This window comes from Neomonachus schauinslandi, chromosome 14, assembly GCF_002201575.2.
Source record: "Neomonachus schauinslandi chromosome 14, ASM220157v2, whole genome shotgun sequence".
NCBI lineage: Eukaryota > Metazoa > Chordata > Mammalia > Carnivora > Phocidae > Neomonachus > Neomonachus schauinslandi.
In genome coordinates, this window is record NC_058416.1 from 87,480,440 (window position 1) to 87,486,465 (window position 6,026).

At 47.9% G+C, this 6,026-nt stretch overlaps 3 non-coding genes across 3 annotated transcripts; all 3 read right to left on the reverse strand.

Moving 5' to 3' along the window:
- Window positions 1-2,268: 2,268 nt before the first annotated feature.
- TRNAA-UGC lies at window positions 2,269-2,340 on the reverse strand. Its single transcript has one exon. It is a non-coding gene; the product is annotated as a tRNA-Ala (tRNA).
- Window positions 2,341-4,690: 2,350 nt separating this feature from the next.
- On the reverse strand, window positions 4,691-4,762 carry TRNAD-GUC. Its single transcript has one exon. It is a non-coding gene; the product is annotated as a tRNA-Asp (tRNA).
- A 493-nt stretch (window positions 4,763-5,255) lies between these two features.
- Window positions 5,256-5,328, reverse strand: TRNAF-GAA. Its single transcript has one exon. It is a non-coding gene; the product is annotated as a tRNA-Phe (tRNA).
- Between the last annotated feature and the right edge of the window lie 698 nt (window positions 5,329-6,026).

Consider the following 6,026-nt stretch of genomic DNA (forward strand, 5'->3'; position numbering starts at 1 on the left):
AAACCTTGCTTCCAAAATTCATTAGAGACTTAAGCTATCCCTAACCCCCTCCCAACTTGAAAGTATATAATGGGCCACTCCTCATGACCCTTCTGCCCATGCGTCCTGTCCCTGTGCTTTAACAAAACCACCTTTTTGCACCAAAGACCTCTCAAGAATTCTTTCTTTGCCATCGGCTTCAAACCCTAAAGTCTGTCCTACAGCATTACTTCTAGTCTCCTCTCCTGTGACAGGAGCCAGTCTTCCCTGGTTGGTGAAGCTCCGGGGAGGGGTTCTACAACCGCTGAGCGCGTTGGAAGGATCTGCATGTAGGGCAAAAGGGAGTTCACAGACATCCTCTCCTCCTATCTGCTATTTTTCAAGTGACTTCAGCTCAAAGTAATATCAAAGTGCATTTGGGGCTGGCATATGCTACTACCCTACAATATTCACATTGTTGTGCAACCATCACCACCATCCATCTCCAGAATTCTTTCATCTTGGAAACCTGATCCTCTGTCCCTGTTTAAAAAAGCTCCCTGTGGGGCACCTGGGTGGCTCAGCTGGCCTGCCTCTCGCTCAGGTCATGATCTCAGGGTCCTGGAATCAAGTCCCACATCGGGCTCCCTGCTCAGCGGGGAGTCTGCTTCTCCCTCTCCCTCTGCTGCTCCCCCTGCTTGTTCTCTCTCAGTCACACACTCTCTCTCAAATAAATAAAATCTTTAAAAATAAATAATAAAAAATCTCCCTGGGGCACATGGGTGGCTCAGTCATTGGGCTTCCAACTCTTGATCTTGGCTCAGGCTGTGATCTCTGGGTCAGGGGATTGAGCCCTGCAGCGGGCCCTACAATCAGCGTAGAGTCAGCTTGAGATCCTCTCTCTTTCTCCCCCCCTCCCTCTCAAATAAGTAAATAAAATCTTTAAAAAAAAAAAGTTCCCCATTCCCCCTTCCCCCAGCACCTGGCATCCACTCTTCTACTTTCTGTCTCTTTGAATTTGACTACTCCAGCGATGTCATATAATGAGCTTGGGTTTTTTTAAGTGTAAAATAAAATGTAATAGTTGAAAAATATATTTTTCAAAGATTCACTACAGCTTTTCTAGGCAGCTACATTTCCCAACATGCCTCATGGTGTGTGTGCTTGTCAGTGTGCTATTAGAAATATTTAATTATAAGATACAAAGTAAAAAGAGAAGCATATAATTACTTTCATGTTAGGCCTGATAACTTTAGAAATTACCTCAACATTTTGTTCCCTTAAAACCTTGTTGACATTTGGAGAAAAATAACCTTCACAGAAGCTCACCAAAATGCCATCACCCCGTGTGTGAGTCATCTCACAAATTTCAGTTTCATCTCAGAAGTGAACGCTTTGCAGAGTCACGTCCCCCCACATCTAAGATGAGAAGTTTTTATGCTTTAAAATATGAGGCCAAGTCACATGAGATACAGGATTTGATGGGTGAGGAATTCATTATTACTGCAGACAAAGAATGGGACCCACAGAATGCAATAGGATCTCTTCTTTTAATAAAATACGTCTTTGATCTTTTTTTTTTTTTAAAGATTTTATTTATTTATTTGACAGAGAGACACAGCGAGAGAGGGAACACAAGCAGGGGGAGCGGGAGAGGGAGAAGCAGGCTTCCCGCTGAGCAGGGAGCCCAATGCAGGGCTCCATCCCAGGACCCTGGGCAGACGCTTAACGACTGAGCCACCCAGGCGCCCCACATCTTTGATCTTTAATGATAAGATACAGATTATGTGTAAATATAAACATGAACAGAATGTACATCAAAACCATTCATTCATTCATTAGTGCCCTGTTGCTGATGAAGCAGGAAACAAACTCCTGCCTGCAGGGAATGCTGGTTTTCTTTTGGGTCATTCCCAAGCTGGTTGGTTATTAACAGCACAAATAAAGGGCAAGGGCCAACACAGTCAGACCTTCCATACTTGCCCTCTGATGGCGAGGAATCAGTCACCAGTGCTGGGGGCCTTTAACTGCAGTCACAGTGCCAGGAAAAGGACCGTGACCTCCCCAGTTGATCTTTCTCACTGTGGTTTTAGTCATCAGGTGATCTTTGCTGTCGCATTTGTCCGCTAACAGCTCCCCTTAGCGTCTTCCAACAAAAGTACATCAGGTGTGTTATGGGTTTCAGAAACAGAATCATGCCTATCGTGAAAATCTCACCTCCAAGTAGTGATTACAGGAGTAATAATCACATAAATGGCGCTTTAATGATGAAGAACGGGAGTAGAAAGTAAGAATCAGAAAAAAGCATGGTGGAGATGCCGGGGATCGAACCCGGGGCCTCATACATGCAAAGCATGCGCTCTACCACTGAGCTACATCCCCCTCCCCTTTTGCCTTGCTTTCTGAAATTCTCTGCTATACTCTATACTTAAGATTTTTTTTCTTGTTTTCCTAAGTTAAAATTTTGTATAATTAAATGTGTGTTGGAGTTTAGCATAAGCAAACCAAAATAAATATTCCCAAATAGGCCCATTCTGTATAGCCCTGCACCTGAAATTCTAGCTGATATCAGGACTAAGGAACAAAGGGAAATTGACCTATTTTTGAATGTTGTTCATCACGGAAAAGAAGGGAAGGAAAATGAGTTTCTTTCCAATAAATAAGGGTGTTGCCCTGATTACACCACTATCCAGAAATGTCTGGCTCCCTGTCCCTTAAAACCATTCCAGGGAGAAATAGGTGATGGGGAGGGACTAAGTAGCGCACCTGCCGTGATGCGACCGGGTGACGTATGGAAGTGTTGAATCACTACATTGTACACCTGACACTAACGTAACACTGTATGTTAACTATACTGAAATTAAAAGACTTAAAAAGTATCCAGTCTTCAGTAAGTTTGAGGTTTGCAGACCTGCCCCCCTCCCAGAGAACTCTTCCAAATATAAAAATAAGCAAATTAAAAAGAAACAGATCCAGCTCCAGAATCATGGCTTTGAGGGAGGAATCGCTTTGCATAGCCCACTGAAAAGAACCATTTTTAACTGTCACTTAGCACAGCTGTGCAGAGTGCTTATGAAGCACCGCAGGGGAGAGAACATGTCTATGTCACATCCTCCAAGTCCTCAGGGGGTCACTCAGGGGTGAAGGAACGGTTGAAGGCAAGGAGAGGGCAGAAAACGGGGGCTTCCCCTCTTTCCACCAGCGCTTGAGCTTTCCTGGCGGGAAACAGGCACTTACTCTGATGGGGAGAACACACCCCTAACTGTCCTGCCACCTTGGTCCAGTCAGCTCCCTTACGGCCGGCTGATGCCTGACACCCTCCTCGGGTAAAGGCCTAACTGAGCTGGAGCCCAGGACACCAGACCAGGAGCTGTGATTTCATATCCTCACCTCCCTGGGCCTCATCCATAAAATGGAGATCTGAGTAGTGCCTACTCCCTGGGGTGGGTGCGGCCATTGAGCAGCTATGCGCAGAACTTTTAAAACAGCGCCTGCTACAAGGTCTGGCCAGAGTGTGGGTTCTCAGGATGGTAAATGCCGTTGTTATTATGTGAACTCTGGTGGGGAGAGGCCTTGGCCATAGGTGACATTTTGGACATGCTTTGGTAACAAGCTAAGGGATTGTGTTCGGTTCAGCAGATGCCCCTGTTTTCTCTCTTGCCACACTACTCTGCTCAAAACAAACCCGATTGTGTTTCCTCTCTGCATAAAACCCTAAAGTCAAATCCAAACTCCTTAGTCTGGCCTTTAAGGCCCTCTGATCCACTTCTCTGACCTCATCGCTTCCTTCTCTCCCCCTCCCGTGGGCACACCTGCCTCCTTGCTGTTCCGCAGGCACGACCCCTTCTTTGCACCTCAGGGCCTTTGCACTTGCCCTTTCCTCTGCCAGCAGGGGTGCTCCCCAGATCTTCTGGTGAGTGGCTCCTTCTCATTGTCCAGGTCTTCAGCAGGACCTTCCTGGACACCTCACTAATGGGGCCTGTCCATTCCACACACTCCCTAGTACACCCTCCCATTTGTTTTGTTTTGTTTTCACAACATTTATCACTCTGGGAGACTGTTTTTATAGCATTTGTTCATTGTCTGTGTCAGTAGGGCAGAAGTCGGGCCACTCCGGTTCCTGCTACAGCCCCAGCGCCTAGAACAGTGCCTGGCACCTAGTAAGTATTCGGTAAATATTTGCAGAATGAATGTGGGGGTGTGGGGAGAACCCAGACAAACAAATGAAAGAGTAGGAGCCTGGGAAGGCTGATGGCTACTCAGGAAGGAGTCTGCAACGGAGTTAAGACAAGAAGACGTTTCAGTGCAGCGTCCCCCTACCTCCTGCCTGAAACCCATAAACCTTTTTTTAAGGGCCAGCCTGGGCCCCTAGCGAGATACAAGAGGATGGAATTATTTGCGACAGAAGGAGCATTTCCTGGCCTTGGAAGCTGGCAGTCTTGTTCGGGGACAGCACCGTCCAAACCGAGCCCTTTGCAGCCGCGCTGTGGGCATGGAGGGCATGGAAATACCGCGGCAGGGCGAAGAACTTGGTCTTCTTTCTCCTAACCATGTGACACTAGGGAGCTGGACAGTGACTGCAGCTGGGTCCTCGATGGACGCCCGCCAGACCGAATCTCGACGGCTAGTCAGGTTGATTTTCCCAGAGTAAGGAGTTTCTGCAAAAGTGGAAGAATTTAGTTTGGGAGGAAGATGGAAAAAATATGAAGAGAGGATAAAAAGACTCCGTGGCCTCCCCGTCGGGGAATCGAACCCCGGTCTCCCGCGTGACAGGCGGGGATACTCACCACTATACTAACGAGGACCGGCTCTGTCAGCGCGCCTTCAGGTGCTCTTTTTAAGGCACATTCAAATTCCGCTGAGTATCAATACACATCAAAGGGTGCCATGTTTTCTTTTTTCTTCAAAACTGAAGAACAAAAGTCCCCCTCGATTTAACTCCGTCTTAGGTTGTAGAGATACCGCTCCGCCCTTAATTCAGTCGCGAGGATTCGGGGAACAGAAATTAATAAACTGGAAGCCAAAATTAACGAGCAGGCATCAGCAAACATGTAACAGAGATTAGCACACGTTTACGAAATAGGAGCAAAGGAGTCAGGAAAAACACAGCCTTCCTGGAATTTTCCAGATCGCAAGGAAGTTTCCCTCCGCGCCGGTTTCCCATGGATACTGCTCGGAGCTTTTTTCAATAAACTGAAACCCGTTAACTGATTGGAAAGAATTAACGCCGTCTCTTTTCTCTTCGTCTCTTCATGTGTTGTTTTTTAAACCCCTTTTCACTTGGGAAAAAACGGAGCTGCCGAAACCCGGGATCGAACCAGGGACCTTTAGATCTTCAGTCTAACGCTCTCCCAACTGAGCTATTTCGGCTGCTGGTGTTGCTGCGCTCCGCTCCGGTCCTCCTGGTCGCGCTGCCAGCCCTGGGTGCTCCGCCTGGGGATCGATGCGGGGAGTGCAGGACCAGCAAGTACCCATGCCTGCCAGGCTCGCAGGCATCTACTCCTTCTCGTCCTTCAAGGTCACCGCCTCCGAGACGACCTCCCCAGTCACGCCTCCCAGCACGACCCCAGCCCCTTACTGCTTACTGTTAGCTTAGATACTGTTTTTCCTTGTCCATTCTTTTTCTGCCCAGTTAAAATGACAGACCCCGAGGGTCACTTCTGTGTCCTTCAAGGTCTAGAACAGTGCCTGGCACCTAGTAGGTGCTTAATAAATATCTTCTGAATTAATGAACAAATGAATGGATGAATGAACGGTAGGTACCTGGCTCGGAACTCCACTTTCTCAAGCTCCCTTCTTTGTGATAGGAACAAGGTCACCCTCTGGGTGCAACTCCCCAAGCAGCCTAAGGTGTGACAGGGATGCTGACCAGCCAAAGCGTATGGAGGACACATTGGCCGGATTGTGACTTTCCTCGGGGCAGTGAGTGACTCGGCTCCGGCTCCAAGCATGGCCGCCGTACCTGTGGCTCCTGCTCAGCTTCAAGGCATGAAGAAATCAAAAGGTTGTCATCCAGGTTTGGGGCTCTCTGCTTCCCCTCCTTTTGCGAAATGGAAGGGGAGTGATGT